The sequence below is a fragment of the Oryctolagus cuniculus genome, chromosome 1, assembly GCF_051225735.1.
Source record: "Oryctolagus cuniculus isolate XC-2025 breed Fujian yellow rabbit chromosome 1, ASM5122573v1, whole genome shotgun sequence".
Lineage (NCBI taxonomy): Eukaryota > Metazoa > Chordata > Mammalia > Lagomorpha > Leporidae > Oryctolagus > Oryctolagus cuniculus.
This window is the reverse complement of record NC_142867.1, coordinates 129,680,281-129,704,927: the sequence shown is the minus strand read 5'-3', so window position 1 is coordinate 129,704,927 and position 24,647 is coordinate 129,680,281. Positions and strand designations below refer to the sequence as shown.

Sequence of the window (24,647 nt, the reverse complement as noted above, 5' to 3'; positions counted from 1 at the left end):
CCTTCCTAAAGGTTTGATGTTATGATGTTTCTGAACTAATTCTATGCAGGCTGCATTCTTTGTTGTGTTCAGCCACTGAAGTCTCTACTTAGTTTAGCTGTCAGCTGGTGTTCGCACAGAAAGTTCTTTAAACACCTGTGACCAGCAGAAACTCCAGTCTCTGGGTGTATTTTGAGCATCCCTTCCACATTCAGCCAAGCAGTGTAAACTCTTCCCTGGTCTTCAGTTCTTGCTGGTGTAGACCCTCAAACCTGGCCAGAAGTGAAAGCATGGGCCTTGTCAGATCTTGTTAAGTTTTTTATTTATCTTATGGGGGGGGGGGTGAGAGAGAAGGAGAGAGAGAGAGAGAGATCTTCCACGCACTACTTCACCACAACAACTGAGGCTGGAGCAGTCCAAAGTCAGGAGCAGGAAACTCAGTCTGGGTCCTCTGTGTGGGTAGCAGAGACCTAACCAACTGAGCCATCCATGCTGCCTCCCAAGGTGCCCGCTGGCAGCAAGCTGGAACTGATAGTAGAGCTAGCATCTTAACTGCTGTGCTAACACCAACCCATATGTCAGGGGTTTTCCTGAGAAAATGCACAGTCCTGCTCCTGCGTGACTATGTCCCTAGGAATAGGCCTGTGACAGTAAAGTCCCCATGGACATCTCATTTTTCAGCACCTGTTTTGTGCTCTTTGGTTAATGTTTTTAGACATGCCCTCACCTCAGGCAGCTACAACACTTTAAGCATTTAGCTGGAAATGTTTCTGACAAATTCCCTCCCATCAACCCTACACTTAACACCGAATACACTGTAAGCAAGGTTAAATAAACTCTTCCAGTTCCCTTCTCTAGGGAGCCACCAGACAGGTCACCTACTGGCAATTCTTCGGGAATTAGACTTTAAAAGCGCTCCAGCTCCAGCTCTGTTCTACTCCTTTTTCCCACTGGGGTGCAGGCTTCTATATTTAGGATAAAAAGACTGTTAGATTGAAATTATTTAACATAATTCTTGAAAAGAAATGTGAGTGCTCTCTCTCTCTGTAACTGCTTTTCAAATAAATAAATAAATTTTCTTTTTTAAAGAGATTATTCATTTATTTGAGAGGCAGAGAGAGAGAGAGAGAAACAGAGAGAGAGAGAGAGAGAGAAAAAGTCTTCCATCCATGGGTTCACTCCCCAAATGGCCACAACTGCTGGAGCTAGGCTGATCCAAAGCCAAGAGGCAGAAGCTTCTTCTGGGTCTTCCATGTGGGTGCAGGAGCCCAAGTACTTGGGCCATCTTCTACTGCTTTCCTGGGCCATCAGCAGGGAGCTGGATCAGAAATGGAGCAGCCAAGACATGAACTGGAACCCATATGTGATGCTGGTGCCATAGGCAGAAGCCCAACCCACTATGCAAGAGCACCAATCCCAGTAAATCATTTTTAAAAAGAAGAAAAATTATGTTCATTCTTAACAAGAGCAGGATGAGTTGTGAGGATGGACTGAAATTCTTCCTGGCCTCTTTCATTGAAGGGTTTGACACTGATCCAAACTGAGAAATGAATGAGTAAGACAGGAAGAAGTGAGGTACCCTGGGGAAGAAGAAAACACGAGGACCAGCTGACCCAATGATCTACTCTTTGATTACAATCAGTTAGCCATGGTACCCAAATGCCAGCCCCAGTGAGCACCCCATCATTCCATCATGCACACCTCCTGGAACCAGGCACACGTGTCACTTACTGTTTTACTGCATGGGAGGACCTGCCAGTGTAGCTGAGCTTTTCAGATGAGTGACTGACTCAGAGGATGATAAGGAATGAGGGCTATGTGTCAGCAGTGAATTGGTTGATGAAGAAGGATCAGTCCAAGAAGCAGAATGACTGCTGTGTCTGGGGAGACGGAATCAACCCTAAATTTAACCCATTGAATTCGTTAAATAGGTATTGGATACTACTAGAAGGAGAAACTAAAGTACAGCACCAGCCCCTGAAGTAACAAAAATAATCTCTTAGTTTCTTTTCTCTGCAAGGAATATGAATACTTCTGAGGATCACCCTAAAGATTAGGCGGGATACCACGCCAAGTGAGATGCTGCATGAAGGTTTGCCAGTCAATAATCATCGCTCTCTTCTCACTGCCTAGCATGAACAGATTGCTATAAATGTATCATGAATTGTTTACAAATAAACTTTCAGGTCTGAAGCTAATATTGTGACTACTAATCCCTTCATAAGTTCTAATGTCATACATATATTTCCTATAGCCATAAAGCTTTAAACTGTAGACATTTGTGAATAGTTATTCTGATGTTGCAATATTGGAATTCACTTAAAGTTCTCACTCCATTATTGGTAATTTGGATTCTTGGGAAAGGGAGCAAATATTCCTGGGGGATGTGGTGTCTTCTCAGATCAGAACCATGAATGGGGCTGGATAACCTTGGCTTCATATTTATGGAATTTACAGATATTTGAAGTCAATCGAAAGAATAATATCAACCCTGCCTGTCATGTAGCTAATATTTCTTCTTCCTTTTATCATTATTGATCTTGTTAGCCATTTTACTGTATTGATCTTATTGTAAATGTTTTTTCTTATTTTTGTAAGACAGATCTAACCTTTGTTGGGAGAGTATAGATAGCAGAAAGTAAAGACAAATGATAGATACCATACATTTAATATCAACTTATCAAAGAGAGTCACTCAATTTCAACCCTTCTAAATTTATGGCATTGGGACAAGAGCTGTGGTGTAGTGGGCAAAGCTGCTGCCTGCAGTGCCGGCGTCCCATTTGGGTGCTGGTAAGAGACCTGGCTGCTCCACTTCCAATCCAGCTCTCTGGTATGGCCTGGGAAAGCAGTAGAGGATGGCCCAAGTCCTTGGACCTCTATTGTGTGGGAGACCTGGAAAGGCTCCTGGCTCTTGGCTTCGGATCTGCTCAGCTCTGGCCATTGCAGCTGATTGGGGAGTGAACCAGCAGATGGAGGACCTCTCTCTCTCTCTCTCTCTCTCTGCCTCTGCTTCTGCCTCTCCTCTCTCTCTCTATAACTATGACTTTCAAATAAATAGATCTTGGAAAAAATAAATTTGTGGCATCAATATAAGTGCAGAAATTTCTCTGGACTAGACCTCCATGGGCAAAAGCCTACCAAGGGCTTTTATAAAAGTGAAAACAATGCACTTTTTTAAATAAAAGATTTATTTTATTTATTTGAAAGACAGAGTTACAGATAGAGGTAGAGATAGAATGAGAGAGATGTCTTCCATTCCACTGGTTCACTCCTGCAAATGACGGCAACAGCCAGAGCCAGGAGCCAGGAGTTTCTTCTGGGTCTCTCACATGGGTGCGGGGGCTCAAGGACTTGGGACATTTTCCACTGCTTTCCCAGGCTATAGCAGAGAGCTGGATCAGAAGTGGAGCAGCCAGGACTTGAACCAGCGCCCATATGGGAAGCTGGCATTGCTAGTGTCGGCTTTACCTATTATGCCACAGTGCTGGCCCTAACAATGCACTTTCAAAACAGTTACAATGACATTTATTACCGACATAAAAACAATTTTACAGCAGATTAAACACACTTAAGGAAAGGAACCTTGTGGGGAAACAATCTGAACACCAAATTTGAGCTTGGTCTGCAGCTGACAGAGAACCTTGGGACAAGGACTCGATGTGCAACCGACTGCAACCACCCTCCCCAGCCCAGTTCTCTGGCGAGGGTGAGCTCTCTTCCCTTCAGTGGAACTCTCTGCCTGAGAAGAGTGCCTAGAGGATGGGTTTTCTGAATCATAAACTACATCAAACAAGGCCATGGAATCTCTATGGACCATAGGAAAAGTAAATGAAAACCAACTAAAGAAGGAAAAATTGAAGAGAAGCAAGGGGTGGCTCTGTTTTATGGAGGTAACAGAAGCTGCAAAGTAGCTTACTGATACTGAGCGAGCAATAGTCTTGGTGAGAAGGTGGAGGAGGAGAGGAGCTGCCTTATCAAGTAAGGAAATAGCCATTCTTGGCTTCACTTTGCTCACTTTTTTATTGCCAGGTCCATGTATTCATTTGTTTGCTTCATTTCCACATGGTGCACTCAGCCCTCGCCTCTTTGCCTCACTGATTTCTTCCTTTACACAAGTCCTAGAGATAGCCCAGTGGCCACTGGCCAGCAACGAAAGCTGTATTGTTCAACTCTCATAAACACTTCTGTGACTAGCTTGGAAAACCAGTTTGAATCCTAGCTTTCAGTTTCATGGGTAGGTAAGTAGGTGTGTGTGTGTGTGTGTGTGTGTGATACATGTGTATATGACTGTTTTACTTCTACAAAGAAGTAAGGAAAATGGATTACTTAACTTTTTAAAAATGGAAATAGACAAGACCATCAAGTTCATTAACAATGACTTTTTGTTGAATAAGTCACTAGAAAAAGACTACAATAATGAAACAGTATTTTCAATGTAACATTGTGATCAAATCAGGCCCTTGGGGAGTGTAGGGTAGAGGTAGCTCCTTATTCTTTTCCCCACTATTGTTCTCCTGTAAAATGCTTCACATTCTTGGAGTGTTTAAGCTTCTTCCTTTGTATCTAGAAAATTAAATCAGGAGATGCTAAGACAAATGTCACCAGTTTGCCTTTGTGGTTAGAAATCATGTTTTTCTTTCCATTCTCCACTTATCTCTGAGTCTGTGATTGAAATTGGAATCTTTCTAGATAAAAAGTTGATTCTAAACATAGCATTGAAAGAAGGTCAAAGGCAGTGCTGGCAGGTCTGGCATATTGTGGGGAGAGGAGAAGGACGATAGGAGTCCCTGGTATGGAGAGGAGATGGGGTGGGAGGCAGAGCTGGTGTGAGGTGTTGGTATGAAAGAAGGAGTTTAGGACTTCTGAGGACAAATTCTATACTCTGTTTTTCATTAAATTTCACTTTGAGTTATCGAATGTCTTGGCCCCCTCAGGAAGCTCTAAGAGATACCAGAGACTGGGCAACTTATAAGCATCAGAAATTTGTCTCATGTTTCTATAGGTTGGGACATCCAAAATCAAGGTATTGGAAGAGTCAGTGTCTGGTGTAGTCCCACTTCTGGGTTCAAGGATGGCCATCTCCTCGCTGTGTCCTCCCACTTGCAGGAGGGAGAGGAAGCTCTCTGGGTCCCACTCATGAGAGCTTCACCCTCATGACCTAATCACATCCAAAGGCCTCACCTCCTGACACCATCACTTTGTGGTGAGGATTTCAACATGTGAATTTGGAAGCAGGACACAAACACTCAATCCATAGCATTTGACCTCTGACTCCCCCAAATGCATGTTCTTCTAGCATGAAAAATACATTCATTACATCCTATTAGTCCCCAAACTCTCAACTTACTCCAGCATCAACTCCAAAGTCATATCATACATGGACTGGGAACCTGGGAGACCAGAAGTAAGGAGTAATGGATTTCAAGCAAGCTCAAGCTCTAAGGCACACTTTATGGGATCTTGAGGCTCAAGAATTATGCCCTTTTGTTGGATGTTGTGCTCCCCAGGCTCACTGGGACAGACTCCCCACCTTCTGGACCCCCTGCAGCTCTACCTGCCAGAAGTTGTGCCCCAAAGATCTGCTGCACGGCCCTGTTCCCAGGATCCTAGGAAGAAGCTCATAGGTTGGTTGAAAACAATAGTTTCTCCTTTGGAAATCAATGAGGCAGTTTGATGGTTTCTGAATTGCTTTCAGAGTCAGTTTTCTTTGGTCTTGGAAGATCTCTTGTATTCCCAAATAGCTCCATGGTCCTCTTATAAAATCTAAGAAGTCCAATAGCATTATTTAAATTTCTTCTCAGGTTAGGTCTTCAACGTATGAGCCTTGGAAGCATATAAACATTCAGTCTAGGCTGGTGCCGTGGCTCACTAGGCTAATCCTCCACCTTGCGGCACCAGCACCCAGGGTTCTAGTCCTGGTTGAGGTTCCGGTTCTGTCCCAGTTGCTCCTTTTCCAGTCCAGCTCTTTGCTGTGGCCTGGGAAGGCAGTGTAGGATGGCCCAAGTACTTGGGCCCTGCACCCGCATGGGAGACCAGGAAGAAGCACCTGGCTCCTGGCTTCAGATCGGTGCAGCGCACCAGCCGTAGCGGCCATTTGGGAGTTGAACCAATAGAAGGAAGACCTTTCTCTCTGTCTCTCTCTCTTATTGTCTAATTGTGCCTGTCAAAAAAAAAAAAAAAAATTCAGTCTATAACACTGGATTATCTCCCGAATAATTCATGTTGTTTTGAAATGTGTATTCACTCATAGACTGTTTTGAATTTTACACCTGGCTGCTGCAGGCTTATCATTTACTAAGTCCCTTCTGCAGGAAAACGACTCCACAGAAGGAATTAATAGAATTCGGGCTCTTGTGAGTCTTATATGCCCTTCATTCCCAGATTATGCTATGAAATTGCAAGAATCATGCTTCTCTTCTACCACCCTACGTACCATGAGATATCCTGAAAGTGATTTAGATGAGATCACACTAACAATACTGTGAACAGCCACACCCGACTCATCCCACTGCATCACAGTTTAAAAGTCATTCTCACGTACATTCTTTTAGTGGAATAATGTAACAGCCAGTGTCAGGTTGTTATCTGGGAGTTACAGTGTCACATAATGAAACCAAATCCCCACAAATCTTATTCACAACTCTGGGACTACATCTGTAACGTTTTATGTGCTTGTAAAGCAGGAAGAAGAGCAGATAGGAGTAGGCATGTCAACTGTCTTTCACGGTAGGCAAAGGAAGGTCTTTCTGAGAATCTTCATGGCATCCCATTTACATATACAAACTGCATCAAAGGTCCATGCCCTGGAAACAAGGAGGTAGAATTCCAGGTGACATAATGTTGCATCTACTTGTCAGCTAAAACCAGTGGCAGTCACACTTGAAATTTATTGAAAATGAGAAGCAAATGAGAGACAAATGAGAGGCAAGGTAACCGATCGGGACCAGCCACCAATCAGAACCAACACTCCTTACCAGAGTGCGCCCCCACCCCCCCAACAGAGGTTTACACAGCTTTTTATAGTATTCTTTACACTAGGGCTCACAATTTTGAACCGGACCCCTGGTATGCAGTGAACAATAAAAAGGAAAACCAGAATATGGTTTTAAGATAACGGTTAACAATAACAAACCCAATAACAGATCCAAGATATGGTGGTAAGATAACAGTGAAGGGCACATTTCGGTCAACCTAGTTCCTGGGAATTTGGGCCCACATAGTTTCACAAGATACACCCTTAGATGTTAGCAAGCAAAGTTAATATGTGCAGAAGCAAGAGATCTGCAATTCACTTTTAGGCACACTCACTCCATTTTGATTCTGATTTTACAATAATGAGACGTTCATCGTAGTTTTACATCCATTGGAGGCACGTGGCTTCCTCCACTCTTGCCCCACTGATGGAGGAAATGGGGAGGAAGAGTCTGCCAAGGGAGAAGATAAAAACTCAGGGACACGGGAGACCTGCACTCCTTCCTAGGAGTCTGAGTCTGAGATTACCAGGTCCTCACTGGCAGGCCTTGTGGCTGGGGTCTTCCCAAGGGGCTGCTTTCTGCAGGGGAGGGCAGGGGCCTCCGCTATGGCAGTCAGGCCCATGAAGACTGGGCTTTGTTAACAGCCTAGCCTAACCCCACACACCAGTCCCTGATGCTTCCCCAGGGAAATGTCCTTGTTCCAGTTATAGGAGATGATGGCTCTTCCAGGAGAGTGGCTGGCTCTGACAGGTCAATGTGTCCAGCCCAGGCCACACAGAGGGAGTCAGAGTGTTGAGGAAGGAAGAGCATGGCCAGACCCTCAGCTCCTCAGGCTCCTACTGGTCTTGGCTGGGTGACAAGGGAGCTAGACAGGATGCAGGCTCTGCAGGGCTCTGATGGTAACAGCCTGAGGATAAGCAAGGCCCTCTGGTGGGTGGATCCACCAACCCACTTGCCCAGACTCCAGGAGGGATCATTTATACATCCACAAAATTGCTCAAGACTACAGTCAGGCGTTCATCTGCTGTATGTGAGAGAGCCTGTGCCTTTCCTTCTCTTTCAGGAGAGAGGGCAGATGGACTAGACAAAGGGGGAACAAAAGCAGTGGCCAAGAAAGTCTCCCATGAGCTTTATGGCACAATATCTGAGAACTATCTCACTGCTAGACAGACAGCCTGCTCCAGTTACAAGTCTGCATGGTTTGACTGACACCTGCTTTTCTGTATGTGATCTTCACTGCCACCTGCTCCCTCCAGGGGACAGCATAGGGCTCTTCCCCTCTCAGGGGCAGGATCGGCTTGCTCTGAGCTTTGATTTTACCACTCTGCCAAGTTGATGTGGGAGCCAATCAGCGAGATGGGATCAGACCCATGCGCTGGAGGTCACACACCCCCTGCCCTCTGTGTGAGCTCACCTGCATCCACCCACCTGTCAAACAGACTATAACTGCTCCCCTTTTAGAACTGGATAAGAGCGTGGAGCATGCTGAGCCAGAGCTGTTTTGCCACTTCTCGAGCCTGCTCTCCCGAGCTGCTGCCAGCTGCCCTCCCACCTGCGTGCCCTCTCTCCCTTTCAGCCTCTGGCCTGCTCCCTGGAAAAGGCCGGTATGGAACTGCCCGTTTACTCTTTCTGATCTGCTTCCCCTTAATAAAGCCCCCATGTTCCTGTGTATTTCTCCAAATAAATCCCGGACTTTACCACGCTGCCTCTCTCATTTGTACCTGAGCTTAGAATTCCTATCTAAGAACCTGAAATATTGAATTTTAACTTAAGGTAAAGCATAACAAAGTGACTCGTGCTCTCAGCAGACACTGGAAAACAGGGTGTTTACAGGGATTCGGCTAGCTGTTGCTGAAGACTTAGAGAAGGGGAGTAACAGCCATGTGACCCTGCTCGGATGGCTCCTGACAGAAGAGAGGAGACAGTGCAAGGATCAGGTCTCGATCTGCTGCCCTCATGTTCTCTGCCCACCCGGTGCTCTAGGTTGGCTCTGTCAGCCAGGTGGCGTAAGATGTGCATCAGTTGTGCCTTGGGGGTTGGACAACACTGCAAGTGGGAACCATGGGTCAGGTACACACTGGAAACTGTCCCTGTCCCCATCTCCTCCTCACTTGTAGCTGCCGGGGGAATTTGCTTCTCTTCCTCCTTTTGTACTGGAGCTTCTTGGTCCATCTTTCTACAGTCACACAGGTGGAGCAAGATTGAGATCAGGCAAAACTTAACCTCAGAAGGCCCCACCTGGATTCACCATGTAAATAGAATCACTAGATTAGAAGGGCAGCAGCTGAGACAGGTTCACGGCGCTGCGGCCAGTGCAAGATCACAGGAAATTTGGAACATTTTGATAAATTCAGTAGTCACACACAGTATGAAACATCCTCTTTGAGTCACAGCCTTTGGGAATCAAAGGCATGAGGGTTACCTAGGCACAGACGCCAAGTGTGTCTGTCCTCAGAAGTGGCAGCTTTGCAGAACAGGATTTCAAGAAAATGGCAAGGACTGGAAGCCCATAGAGCAATGAGGAAGCCTCACCATGAGCAACAGGGTGTTCCCATTCTGAGCATCCTGAGGTGCTTGACACAGGGTGCTGGTGCTGGGTTACGGGGGACAAGGCCCAGGGCAATGGCCAGCCGGGGGAGAGGAAGGCAGGGCTGTGCTCGCTACACCTGGCCTGACTGGAGCTGCTCTCACTGGAACCCCACGGCACAGCCGAACAGAGAAACAGTGACAGTGCTCAGATCACAAGTACAATGAGCATCAAGTCCTGATGAAATCTGCTCATCGGGAGGAAGTAACCTGATTTGATCTGCTGAGCTATAGGGGAGAGAGGAGTGAGCGTCCTGTGTATCTGTGGGTTCTGCATGCATTGCTGTGTGGCTGAGGCTGGTGAATGTTCCTGTCTCAAACATCACTAACCCTGAATTTACCTTTTTTGAGCCAGTTTTGTAAGGGTATGCAATTCATTCTGTGAGAACTGGTCTCATCCCCCCTTTATTCTCCTCTCTCCCTCTTCACCCCTGGCACCCTGTCTGCTACTGTCCCCTCCCTCTCCCTCACTGCCCCTCTCACTGCTGCCTTGAGCCTCTGACTGTCTCACTGTCCTGTCACCACCATCTGTAGCCACGTGGGAGAGGGAGGCTCGCGCTGCTGCTTCTTCCCCATCTGCTGTGGCTGGGCCAGGGAGGGGAGCTAAGGTCAGCATTGAAGCACCTCAAGAGTAAGAGAGGGTAGAGGGATGTTAAGAGGGCTGCTCAGTCAGAGCCGTGGGGAGCCTCTGGCTGGCAGCTGTGCCTCTCTGTGAGGGATGGCTGACTGATCTGCGGAGCTCACAGAGAGTGCTGTGCCTGACAAAGCTCTCCGTGGCGTCAGGCAAGGAAACCGCAGGCCACGCCTCCGGCACTGCTCCAGTTTGCCACTTCATCCTCGTCACTTTCTGCTCATTTGGGAGCCAGAAAGGAATACAAGGGCTGCTATCAAACAACTTCTCTTCATGCCTGATCATGACACCCATTGCAGCTGCCTTGGCTTCCACATCTTCTGCCCTGGCCAACTTTACAGAAATGTCCTTCATCTCTGTCACCTGGCACAGGCGTGGCCTGGCGCTCAGACTGCGGCCACAGAATGCTGCTCCCTGGGAAGCCAACAGAATACTGAGATGGCTCCCTGCGTGTGGGATCAGACGCGAGTGAGTGCCCAGTCTCTTGATTCACCTGTACACCACAGCCTCCAGACCCCAAGGGTCACAGCTAATGTGTGACGCATCCACTCCCCTCCCCCTCACTTCACTGCTGGCCATATTTCACACGGGCATGATGCCGAGTTCAGGTGATCGCTGGTGTCCCAAAGGGAAATAGAGGCACAGATATATCACTTGGCTACACTTTTAATCCACAGAAACTCCTGCACTGATGAGAATAAGGATTCAGTGGGTTTTCAAGGTACAGTAGACAAGCTATTTAAATGCAGACTATTATGCAACTCCAGGACCACCACTGTACACACTGTGCAGTCTCCAGCAAGTGAGCTCTAAGACTCTATTTACGCCAAAGGAGGGAGAACCAGTGGGCGAACCTCACAAGTCCCTGTGAACATGAGGCATCCAAACCAAAGGTCCCAGGAAGTGGAGCCTTTTTATGTTTCCAGAATTCATGGCAATAAATGTATCTTATCTGAGCCTTTTACACACAAGGGAGGAAGCTGGGTTCAGGGAGGGACAGTGATTTGCCCAAAGTCACCCAGGGAATTAGGCACCTGGCAGGCTTAGGGGTCAGTGTGTGAGTGTTGTCCCCCGCTCCCTCTGCCTCATTGTGTCGGTGCATATTCACCCTCCCCCCCCACTCCACCATCTCCGGTACATAGAGACCTCGGGTACTAAGTGACGAGCACTCACTGAATGCAGAGCGTATGGACCGTGGATGATGCAGACTGTAAAAGACTGAACAGAGGGCCAGTTGTAAATGGCAGAGGTGTCGTGGAGAATAGACAAGGTGCTGGATTGGGGCGCAGGTCTTCCGCCAACAGGGGCTGTGGCAGGGTACAGCAGGTGCAGAAGATGCGGGAGGCATCCTGGCAACTGAGCAATGGTGATGGTGCAATGAACGAGCCTGGAGGAACAGGAGGGGCCATGACTGCCTGAGACTTCTAGAACAAGAGAAGACATTGTGGTTAAACAAATGTCACAGGATGCTGCAGATGGGTAATGAGCAGACTCATCACCTAGCACAAGTTTTAAAGATCAGGAGCGTGAGTGTGAGTGTAGCATGGTGTGTGTGTGGTGTGTGTATGTGTGTGAGCATATGTGGTGAGTGTGAGCTGTGTGTGCATGGGTGTCAGGGGCTGGAGGGAAGCAGGAGTGCTGGTAAGGGAGGGTGGTTGGCATACTACGTGATGTTGGCTATTCTCACACCCAGGTGACAGATAACTGGCATCAATGCAGCTGGTGGCAGAAAAGAGAAAGAGCTAATGGGGCGAGGGTAAAGCTAATGTGGCATAGCGGGTAAAGCTGCCACCTGAAGTGCCAGCATCTCATATGGGTGCTGGTTCAAGTCCTGGCTGCTCCACTTCCGATACAGCTCTCTGCTATGGCCTGGGAAAGCAGTAGAAGATGGCCTGAGTCCTTGGGCCCCTGCACCCAATTCAGTAACTTATACTTGCCATATAAAGAAAAAGAAAATATCTGACCAAATATTTTCAAAATTATCAAGTTTGCTTACTTCTTTATAAAGACCTTCTATATGATTTATTCTAAGTATCTATGGAAGAAACAAGACCATTATGGTTTATGGTAGGCTGGATTTGGCATTTATACGGAGCTTTTTATCTTCACCCTCACCATATGGTCCTTTAGCACGCACTGTCATTTAGTGGAGCTCCCAGAAGTTTCTTCTCACCTGTTGTGCCCATATCATTCCAGGGGACAGGCGATCTCCAGTGCCTTCTTCCTCCTGTACCAGTCCCCTTCTGCTTTCTTCCCTTATGGAGTCCAAATCTCATTCCTTGGGTTTGTTCAGTAGTTTAGTGCAGCCCCAGCAGTTCCCCCACCTAATGCAGTATCCCATCCTGCATGAAAAAAAGAACCATTATTTCACAACCAAACCATACTCTGTGAATTCAAAGCTTCGCATGCTGAAATGTTATTCACTACCATGGCTCAGTCTCTGCAGCTCTTTTGATTGACATGGCTATATCAAGTGTCTCAATGGACATATTTGCAGCTCTGTAGATGCATGATGTAGATGCTCCAGAGGTGGAAAGAAGCAGGTATTAAAATACAAAATCCACTAATATCTTAATTAAACTCAACAGGTAAAACCCGTGAGTATCCAGCCTCTCACAGAACTCACCAGGCAAGACTGCTGACATGACTGTAGATGCTCCAGAGGTGGAAAGCAGCAGCTATTAAAACACAAAATCCATGAATATCTTAATTAAACTCAACAAGAAAAACCCATGAGTATTCAGCCTCTCACAGAACCCACCAGGCAAGACTGCCCAACCCTGCAGCTAACACATCACTGTCTCTTCCACTGTCCTTTTGGGAATCATGTTGGTTACATGGTCTCCATCAAGCTCAGGGGACTCTCAGAGCTGTAATTCAAAAAGCTTGTAAAATAGGGAAATTTAAACACCTCTGGCTTCCTCACACAGAACAGGTTCATTTCACTGAATCAGTAATGACCTTTGGAATTTTGTAAAAAGCACCAGTAATGACCTTTGGAGTTTTGTAAAAAGCATAAGGGCCCTGGCCCCTGCAACACTAGAAGCTCTGATGTGATTTGCCTGGAGCGGAGCTCAACCACTGTATCTTTAAAAGCTTTACAACAAATGCAATGCTACCCACATTGATAGATGGTGCTTCTCAAAGGTAAACGTGCAGATTTCAGTTGTATATCTCTAAAGTAGAGCTTACTACTTTTGGGGGCATTTCTAACATGCTCCCAAAGAGTGCCTGGCTGCTGGAGCATGGACCACACCTGGTGCATCAGGCTTCTAGACCATGGTTCTCAACATTGGATTTATGATGCACATCAAAATCATGCGGTCCCTCCTCTACTGGGTCAGCACTTGCAGCATCACCAGCCCCGAGCCTCACCACAGCAAGTGGTGAGGAATGTGACCCACGCTCGCTGATAACCCAGATGGTCTTTCTGTGAAATTTGATTCTGGGGATCAGCAACCCCAAGACTGTACAAGGTCAGAGAATTTCAGTCTTGATCACAGTGCTACAATGACACAGTGACTGAATCCTAAACTCAGCTGTCCTGAAAACCATTACAGCCCATTTTAAATTAGCGTTTTCTGAGATGATTCATTTTATTTCAGATAAATCTATAAAAATTATTTATTTGTTTAAGAGGGGGAGAGAGAGAGAGGGAGAGGGAGTAAGAGAGAGGAAAAGAGAGGGGGAGAGAGAGAGAGAGAGAAGAGCTCATACTTGCTGCTCCAAATGCCTACAAAAGTTGGGCTGGGCCAACATCGAAGCCAGGAGTCAGAAATGCAACCTAGGTCTCCCTTACAGGTGACAGGACCCAACTACTTTGACTTCCCAGGGCATGTATTAGCATGAAGCTGAAACTGGTAGTGGAGCTGGGACTTGAACCCAGGTACTTTGATGTGGGACATAAGTGTCCCAACTGGTGGCTTTATTGCTAGGCCAAAAGTCAACCTCAAATTATTTTTCTACATTGTTAGAAAAGTTACCCATTTTTCACCTACAATGAAAAAATTTCGCTCATACTTTCTGGATGTATTACATAATGTTGTATAATTAGACTTATCCTGTATGCTAGTATTATTTTATTTTTGCGGTGATAAGGGGACATCAACAGTGCCTTATTCCTCCATCCCAGTCTGAAGCTTAAGACTTACAGAACAAACTCATCACACACACTGCCTTGTGTTGAGGTTTGACCCTGAATAGAGAAGTACTTTCAGGCAGGGGTTGATAAGATGTTCATACAGAATGGGTCAAAATTCTTATCCAAGCCAAAGGACTGGCCAAGGTCAAACTGTGAAGCAAGAAGTTTGTGATGGGGACTTTCCTTTTTCCTCTTCCTCAGCATGCGCCCTACAGGGATGTCTAAACCAAGGCTATCCAACACCCTTCACAAAAAGCGATGTCCCTGTCTTAATTCTTACCTCTCCCTACTGCTTTCAAATATAACAGTTGAACAATCTGAGTGAGCAAAGATTTAAGTCAACATCCAATAACAGCTCAATAATCTCAATAATGTCTTTGAGGCTGCATGTTCTAATCAAGAGTTGGAATGTTAATAGTGGATTTCAGATATGTAGCCCAGCATCAATTAGCATCTAAGAGAAATAACTCCCACTTCTCTCTCCCTTACCATGATCCTGCCCCCAACGTCTCTATGTACCCCCCATTTTATTGCCCCCAGGGATGAGTCAAGGTGGAAAAGAGTAACATCTATCATCCCACACACTCTTCCTACAGTATAACATGGATAACCCAGCTGAGAAAAGATGTTGTCATTGTCCCCTTGCATCTGCATGGGTCTCTGTTACTGTCTTGATGAACAGAGGATAGTGAAAGGGACACAATTTGACTTCTGAGGCTAACACATGAGAGGTGATGCAGCTCCTGCCTGGTTCCCTTGGACATGTGTTCTTGGAGCCCAGTCACCAGGATATGAAGAAGCACACAACTGCATGCAGAAGCCACCTGCAAATATTCTGGCCACAGTCTCTGTCTGGGGGTGGTGGTGGGGGACCAACAACAACCTTCAACTGCCTTGTGGGTGAGGGATTTTTCAGGGGGTTCCCAGTTTAGCCATCTTCAGGCTGCTGGTATTTTAAACTGAAGATGTGGGCAGTGTGGAGCAGAGAGAAGGCCCACTCAGATCCCTGGGTCGCAGAATACAAGAGCAAATAAAATAGTTGCTATTTAACATGGACAAATTTGATTTGTTAGGCAACAATAATAACTGACAGAATCAAGTGTAGTAAATTCTAGATTGATGCCTAACCACATTGTCTAGGATTCATTTTCAGAGGAAGAGCATAAGAGTGTGGCCTCTCTTCTCTCTTCTCTGCCCAAGTGGCTGCAGGGGGAAGCACCCAGAAGGCAGACAGCTTTCTCTCTGAATGTTCTCTTTCTCTGACACAACAGCAAAGGTTGGCCAATTGTGCACTGGGCATAGCAGACACACATGACCCCTTGTGCTCCATCTCCTCTGGGTATGGTAAGAATTCTCTTACTGGCTTGGGGTGTTACGGACAAAGACCACAGAAACCCAGTAGTGCGCTCTAAGACTTCAGGAGGAAACCCACGGTTTATTTATGCATGTGGGATTGAGCCCCAATCCTTTGCCTTTTCCTACTTTTTGTTTTGACAGTCAGATGGACAGTGAGAGAGAGAGAGACAGAGAGAAAGGTCTTCCTTTTGCCATTGGTTCACCCTCCAATGGCCGCTGCGGCCAGCGCACCACGCTGATCTGAAGCCAGGAGCCAGGTGCTTCTCCTGGTCTCCCATGGGGTGCAGGGCCCAGGCACTTGGGCCATCCTCCACTGCACTCCCGGGCCACAGCAGAGAGCTGGCCTGGAAGAGGGGCAACCAGGACAGAATCTGGCGCCCCAACTGGGACTAGAACCCAGTGTACTGGCGCCGCAGGCAGAGGATTAGCCTATTGAGCCGCGGTGCCAGCCTGTCTTTTCCTACTTTTATAGCCTAAATTTAGCAAGGCAGCAATGAGGTAGTTCTGGTAGTTTCAAGAGGCAGCATAGTGTTGCCTTAGGCACTCAGGAACTGAAAATCACAATTGCAAAGTAGGATAGTTTTATGATACAGGAGCCAGTAAATTATAACTTAAAGGCAACCTCAGGAGGCACACAACTATCCTATCTCAGGTATGAGGTCAGGCTGTAGGTGTGCGACTGAATATGGCCAATGAGGAACAGGTTTCCAGGGTCAGCAGCGGGCCCTGTGATAACAAGCAGGGGGGAGCCTGCAGCATTCCCTCAAACCGGCTCCTTAATTGCAAGCTGGAGGAGGTCTGTAACAGGGGCGGTAAATTCTGAAGTCTGGTGTGAGTACATGAAAAGGAAAGCACTGACCAGCATCCTGTTCTAAAGTGTCTTAAATCACTCATAAAATTTCCCATTAGGTGCAATCTAGTTTATGGACTCCTGTTCTGAGGCTTGAAATCAAAGCTCCAGTTAATGATAAAATGTCACTTCGCTTTTCCTCGCCAAGTTAACACAATCAGGTGTTTCCGTTGGAGATCTCATGTGGAGGGGAGGTTGGCGAGTTTGGGGCAGAATGATATCACAAGGGCATCTCATAGGAGCCCCACAGGGAGCTTCAGTGCAGGAGCTGCTTCCGAGAGAAGGTTTCCCAATGTTCTGGAACTCTATGCTGGAGTTCCACACAGACTGCCTACAGGAAACCCAGTCCTGTGCTACAAAAACCTGATCATTTTCCTCATGAAGACAGCAGACCCACCAGAGTTATCCTGTCGGGAGCTACCAGGTGACTGGTGAATGAGTTGGCTCCAAAGCGTATGTCTCAGTTGTGCATCTCAGATGTGTAAGACAGTTTAGACAAGATTCAGAGAGTCCCCATGCATTTCACATCAGTAGCATATCGTATTCAAAGGATGATGTTTCTCCTCTAAAAAAAAAACTGTGCCCAGACACTGGCAAGGACATTAATGTCATGAAGAAAAGAGGCAGCTATAAAACAAAGAGACAGTAATCACGGGACAGCACTGGAGACCAGGGATGCAATGAAGATAGGGCTCATACGCAGCAGTCGTGGGAAGTGGCAGCTGCAACAGGACAAGGTCCATTGGAGACATGTTCTGTCCTCCACAGGGACAGCCAAGCCCCCAGCCTGAAAGGGATGGTGTTTGAGGGCAGCTGCCAGTAAAAAGCTCCAAAATTCTCAATACATATCTCACAGAATAAAAGGTTATTTTTTTAAGCTGCAATAAAAAGTGGATTCTATGACAAGTGAGTGTTGGGTTAAGGAGGATCTTCAGCAAGTGTAGCATGGATACTTCCCAAATTTATTTGACCACCAAGGGGAACATTCAGGCATGCTGATAAACTTGAGTTCTTGAAGATTATTTTCCGGGACAGCCATGTGTCTTAGTGGTCTAGACACTGGTTGGAACAGCAGCAACCCACATCAGAGTGCCCTGGTTCAAGTCATGGCTCTGCCCTGACACTAGCTTCCTGCTTTTACAGACCCTGGGATCCTGTGGTGGCGAATTAACTGATTAAGTCCTTGCTACCCATGTAGGTAACCTGGATTGGTTTCCCAGCTGGCTTAGGCCTGTCCCAGTTCCAGCCATTGCAGGCATTTGCAGAGTGAACCAGTGGATAGGAGTGCATATTTTTTTCTCAGTCCTTCTGTCTCCAAATAGATAAATGAAAATTTGTAGCCAGCACTGTGGCATGGCAGGTTAAGCCAACACTTGTGACTTCAGCACCCCATATTGGTGGGGCTCTGTTTCTGATCCAGCTCCCTCCTAATGCACCCTGGAAATCAGCAGATCATGGCTCTGCCACTTATGTGAGAGGTCCAAACAGAGCTCCTGGCCCCTGGTGCCAGTCTAGCCCAGCCTTGATTGTTGTGGCCATTTGTAGAGTAAAGCAGCAGATGGAAGAGACCCTCTGTATCTATCTATCTCTATCTGTCTCTTCTCTCATACGCTGCCTTTCAAAAAACACATCTTTCAAAAGATAATAAAAATTTTAGAAAAACGATTTCCTTTGGATGGTGGGATTATGATTAATTTGCATTTTCTTCTGTTTGTATTGATATCGTCTAGCTTTATTAATAATTTTAATATTAATATTGCAGGTCCTTGCTGTCTATTCAAATAAGAATTCTGAATATCAGCTCAAATAAACTAGGCGACATGGTAAGTTTTTAGCATTTATTCAGTGAGAGAAATACACAGGAAAGTGAGGGCTTTATAAGAGGGAGAAGGAACTTAGAAGTTTATCAGGTTTTTCCAGGGAGTAGACAGGAGGCTGCAAGGGAGAGAGAAAGCACGTGGGCAGGAGAGCATGTGGGTGGTGGGGGCAAGCAGGCATCAGGGATGGCCAAAAGGCCACCCCACACTAAGAGGCATGGGGTGAATAAGACGGTAGGCCTTTTATACAGTTCCAAAGAGGAGTGGTTACATAGTCAGATTGGCAGGTGCGTACAGGTTAGGTCAGGTACAGGCATGAGATCATGAAAGGGGGCAGGATGAAGGCATGGTTCTAGCTCACAAATCTAATCAATTTTATCCTGTCTGCCTATATCAGTATCACTTGTATAGTGAGTAGATGCTGCCTTGGTAGTGAGAAATAGGATTTGTTTATTTATTTTTTAAAGATTTGTATGTATTTATTTGAGAGGTACAGTTACAGAGAGGCAGAGGCAGAGAGACAGGCCTTCCATCTGCTGGGTTACTTCCTAGATGGCTGCAATGGCCAAAGGTGCGCCAATCCAAAGCCAGGAGCCAGGAGCTTCTTCTGGGTATCTCACGTGGGTGCAGGGGCCCAAGGACCTGGGCCATCTTCTACTGCTTTCCCAGGCCACAGCAGAGAGCTGGATTGGAAGTGGAGCAGCTGGGACTTGAACCAGGACCCATATGGGATGTCGACACTTCAAGCAGCGGCTTTACCTGCTATGCACAGTACCGGCCCCAAGAAAAGAGGATTTAAATAAATACAATACAAGATACAAATCCTCTTTCTCTCTTGGAACTGTGGGTGAGGATGAAGAAGGGAATAGAGTGCTTTTCCAACTTTGGGGTCAGGGTGGGAACACCACACAATCTCCTGACTGCTGGTATCCAACCCCCTCCCTGTGGTTTCCCATTTTTCTCAGGACAGGGGCTCTGAGTAGGGGTGGCTAACAAAGAGCTCAGAACCTCTGGCCACATCTCCCTTTTAGCCACAGGGCTTTCCTGGGCTCAGGAGCCCAGCTTCTCAGACCCCTCCCTCTAGCTGATGCTACACTGCAGATTTTTAGTTTATTGCTAAGGGCAACTCATTCCAAACAGAATGTGGATACAGAAAAAGGAATAGACAATTTTTTTTCCCAGAGTTGCTAAAATTCATTTTTCTTCTCCAATTTTAGAAAACATAATTAATAAAACATCCGAGGTTAGGCAGCAAAGATACTTTGCAGAAACTCTTATTATGTGAATAACTGAATGAATTACATACATTTGCATCCTATTAAGTGCTAAGAAGTAAAGCAGCTTTAATAGAATTGGATCTATTGTTACCAAAATAATCTTAGGCTGGGAGAAAATGTTAAGAACAGATGAACTTGGCTCAGAATTTTAAATCCTGCTTAGGAATTCTAGGGTTTTATAGAGTAGGAGTCTTTCTTATCTTGAAAATATTTTTTATTTAAATAATTAAAATAAATATTACTACAAATCTTGCGATCTTCAACTTCAATACCCTCACGCATTGTTCATACTACTTTTTGAACACTCTCCAGACATTGAATCTGTATAGGTTTTGCTTTAGCACACTATGTCTTGCAGATGTTACTGAAATAGAATCGTTTGCTAAAGATCTATAAATAAGGTCCTGCAATTTTCTAAGGCACGGGAATCACTTCTGCTCTAAATCCGACATGTGGGCTTGGGCTGACGGTGCTCACTGGCCACATCCCAGCCCTCAGGGCCCCAAGGAATTATTTCAGTCTAACCTCACTCAGTAAAGGACCTGGGCTTGGACCCATCTCTCAGGAGCCCTTCCCATCTGCTGGTCCGCAGACAAAAGCCCACATTGGAACAGCGATTCTCTTTCACACTGCTCCGTGGCCTCGGACAGTCAAGTGTGCTGTCTGAGCTCTGTAGTATCCATTGGTGAACAAGAAGGAAGTCCACCTCAAGTCAGCATCAGCCCAGTACAGTCGCAGCTACCAAATCTTACCCAAGCAATGGAGTTTTTATCTTCCGCTAAACAAAAATAGCAAGTACGGGCAGGTAATAAAGGGGATTTGAAAGTTCATAAACAGCGGCCGGCGCCGCGGCTCACTAGGCTAATCCTCCGCCTTGCAGCGCCGGCACACGGGGTTCTAGTCCCGGTCGGGGCGCCAGATTCTTTCCTGGTTGCCCTTCTTCCAGGCCAGCTCTCTGCTGTGGCCAGGGAGTGCAGTGGAGGATGGCCCAAGTGCTTGGGCCCTGCACCCGCCTGGGAGACCAGGAGAAGCACCTGGCTCCTGGCTTCGGATCAGCGTGGTGCGCCAGCTGTGGCAGCCATTGGAGGGTGAACCAACAGCAAAAGGAGGACCTTTCTCTCTGTCTCTCTCTCTCACTATCTACTCTGCCTGTCAAAAAAAAAAAAAAAAAATTCATAAACAGCAAGAACACAGCACATGGTGTGTAATAAATACCACAAATCCCCATCGGTTCCCTGTTCCCACGGATTTTTTTTTTTGAAAGAGAATTACAACTAAATGCAGTAGATAAGAATTGTTCCCATTATCAGAGATCCAAGACTCTGTCCACAACCAGGCTTATCTGAGAAAAGTCTAGGAGTGAAGGTTTGGGGCTGGACAGGGCCCTGCCGTGCAGGGCGTTGGTGTTCTGTTTGAGGACAAGCACACACACAGGTAGCCGCCCAGAGTGAATGGACTACAAAGCCAGTGACTTAGCAATAGAGAACGTAACTCTGTTCCGAGGGGAGGGTAGTGATGGGGTCACTCATCTCACTTTAGCTGCATCACGTGGGGACTCAGCCAAACTCGAAGGTGGAACTTGCTCAGGCCCAGGATGGAGTGAGGGGATGAGGGCTGCGGCTACTGTTCATCTGTCCACTGAGGGCAGAGCAGGTGTGGGCTGGACTCCACCTGGCCCCAGGCTACGGAAGGTACAGTGATTCATACCTGGTCAAGATGGGTCCCACCTCTTCTCTCTGCAGTTCCTATGTGATCCTTGCACGTTCTGCCAATCAGCTGTTGACTCTCCCTGTTACCTATCATTGCAGTCACCTGTCTTTCAACTCCTTGCTTTCCTGATTCTTATTTTTTGCCTTAGTCCTCTCCTTCCTTTTCCTCGTCAGCCTTCTCTGAACCTGTGCTCTTCTTCCTGATTTTTTTTCCTTCTGATTTTCATTTTCTCCACCTCCCCTTCCAAATGTCCATTGTGCCTCTGAGGAAGCAGCTGTTTCCTGTTAGCCCCATCACCTGAGACATCCCTGGAGGGCTGCCTGGTGGCAGTCTGACTTCTCAGGTGTCTCAGTTAATTAAAGGCCCATTATTTTGTTAAAGCTGCCTGCAGTTTGTTTTCTGCCACTTTCTACCAAAGGCCTCAGTCTAAGGGGCCTCCTTGGGACTGGTGCCTGTCTCATCTCCAGCCTGTGCCTACACCCTATCCGCAACAACTCCTCAGCTCCAGCCATCGCACCTTGCTGTCTGGGCTGTCCCTGGGGACCCTGCCCTCCGAGGGTTCCCTGGCATCTTTGCTTTCTCAGCCATGGGACTGGCTGCATTATAAGGCAGGTGATAGGATGATACGGGATAAGGTAGCTAACTGAGCTGGGGTCGGGAGCCACAAGGTCCTTTCCCTCGTAATTCTATCCTGTCAGACACCCTGTTTCCAGGATTCCTTGGGATCCTGGGAAGGGTTGCCGTGCTGATATGAGGACTTTTAAAGAGGTGTCATAAACCTCCCAGGTACCACATCACCTATTAAAAGGAGGCGTTGAGAGGTGCGCTCTCTCTCTCTCTCTCTCTTCTGTAGGAATGAGAAAAGGTGCTGAAGGTGTCCCCATCTCCCTACTTCCCTTCCCCCACCCCTTTCTGTCTCTGGCCCACTCTAACTATGCTTGTGTGTGTGTGTGTGTGTGTGTTTGCTTTCTTACCTTGCAAATCAGCTTTATCTGGTTGTGCATGTATATATGCCTGTGTTTAAAATGCATTTTAAGTAAAAGGCAAGGGCCTGGGTTAATAAAATTATCCATGTGGGTAAAGGAGGAGAGGGAAGGCCAGGAGAGCTGTAGCTTGTCCAACGTCCAGTGAGCCCTGAAGGCTCTGCTGCCTCATCCCCTTCACCTCTGCAGAATCAGGGAGGCTCCTCGCACATGGAGGGCTGCTTCCCGAAGACATGCACGCCTCCTCAAGGAGCTCAATCTCAGGTGGTAAAAGGGAGACATCGTGAAGCCTGCCACCGCGTCATGAAACACTGAGCTCTGCAGTGCCTGCCACAGGGACGTGGCGTTAGGACACACACTTGCTGTGTGGTCTTGGATAAGTTATCTCACCTGTATGAGCCTTACATTTTTCATCTATAGCACAGAAATGACGTCCCAGGACCATGCCAAGGACTGCTGTCAGGATGCGACAATTATGCCTTACACATGTCTGATAGGGCCTCCACCCCTCCCCATCGTCCTTGTCCATCTCCTTCCCCTCCAATTCCTCCCTTTCCCCCTTCTTCCCTGTGTGTTACAAGGACAGGGAAAAGCCTAGAGCTGCTGGCTGGGGAAACTGGAGCAACTGCCCCAAGGATACCCTCTGCCCCCTGGCTTGCCCAGACTCTGGCAATCCTTCTCCTTCTTGGGAAAGCTTTTTCCATGGACTTGTTTCTGTCAGTTTCACTCCTGGACCTCCTGGGTTCCAGTAGAAATGGAGGTTGTTAAAGTTGTTGGCTATTGATGATGATTTCCTATAACTTCACTATATTCGTTCATTAATTCTAAGCTCCTGTTATTAATTATTGCTAATGGCTATCTCAACTGACACCCAAATCTTGTCAAAGAGGGATTGAGAGGGACAAAGGAAAGAGTGATGGGAAAAGGATCTTCAGGTGCTGACTAGCAGGAGTGAATCCAGCAGCTCCCTGAAACCCTTTGAGCATCTGTGGACTGGCAAAACCCTGACCTCATTTATCCCAACCCCTGATCTAGCTTGCTCTAAGCTGAGCTTTTCCTGTTTCTGAGATGCCTCTCTGAAATCTGTACTAGTTCTCAGCCTGGGGTGAGACAGAGGGTAGGTGGTCCACGTTCCTGGTGACCAAGCTGTCAGCTGATCAGTTGTTACGTGTACCTGAGATGAGGCCAGAAGCAGGAGTGTCAGCCATATGGTCAGGGGTACATGTTTAGGTTCAAGGTCACTGGTGGGAGATTTCCTTGGTCATCCTCTGGCAGGTGTTACCTCCCATCATCTGAAAGAGTAGCCAGTGGTCAAAGCCCAGGACTGGGCCACTCCCACTGCCAGAGAGAAAAAGGGACCAGTCATCTCCACTGATGCCCATTCCATCAGAAGGGGCCTTTGTGTTAGAAAATCCATGATGGACTTTGCACAAATGAACCTGTGTCTTCAAATGGACACACAAAGCAGGTGTTTTAACCTGCACCTCGATATGAGAAAACCAAAGCTCTGTGTGATCACACACCCGGTGAAGGTCAGAGTCAGAGTCCAAACCCAGGTGTGTCTGAAGCAAGCCCAGGTGTCCTCACCACCCTCTGCAGCTCCCTCTCCATGTGTGACCTGGGCCTGGCTAAGGCCAGGGTCCAGCAAGCACACCCACGGCTGCACAGGCTCAGCCCGGACCCCCGCCTCCACCTCCACTAACTAGCCGACTAACTAACTAGCCGACAAAGTCTCTGTGAAGCTGCATGCACATGACGCTGTTGGTGATGGTGACGATCACCCTGACAGTCACGCTTATTGAACTGCCTCTTGAAGTGTCCTGTAAGAGCCTCTTTAATGGAGTCGCACAGTTCTGGGCAGTTTATTATGCAAATGAGGCCTCAAATGCTCAGTGCTCTTGGCTGAAATGTGTTTTATAAGATAAGATGGAAGTTTTTTTCACAAACCAGAATAAATCGGTATAAAGGACAATAGAACTGGAAAGGTTACTCTTTACAAAGGGAGACGCTCAGAGTCTTAGAAACTGGACACAATGAGAGGCTGTATTCAATGACCCTGGACTGAGAGATGCTTAAAGGAAAGCCTGAATGTTAATTCCAATTGTATGCCCATCTATCCACTAATCTGAGCCTCCAGCTCTGATTCACAGCCTGGAAACTCGTTTACTTGCTCCCTTTGATCACGGCTGCTGCCTGGGAAACCGCCGGGCCCTACAGCCTGGTGAGTGCTGACCCTCCGCGAGTTCAGCCTTCTGACTTCACGCCATGGCCCGGGTGATTTAAACAAAACTCCATTGTCAAAGGTCAGGATTCAGAAGGAAGAGATGGGATCAGCATGAAG

At 47.0% G+C, this 24,647-nt stretch overlaps 1 long non-coding RNA gene across 2 annotated transcripts; it reads right to left on the bottom strand.

The window, feature by feature from the left end:
• Nucleotides 1–10,029: 10,029 nt before the first annotated feature.
• Nucleotides 10,030–21,574, bottom strand: LOC149128621 (uncharacterized). Of its 2 annotated transcripts, none has more exons than XR_016213416.1 (4): nt 21,321–21,574; nt 12,799–12,850; nt 12,346–12,514; nt 10,030–11,559 (listed from the first exon to the last, which is right to left on the bottom strand). It is a non-coding gene; the product is annotated as an uncharacterized LOC149128621 (long non-coding RNA). The 2 variants fall into 2 exon arrangements; XR_016213415.1 differs by having other exon boundaries at nt 10,035–11,596.
• Nucleotides 21,575–24,647: the final 3,073 nt, after the last annotated feature.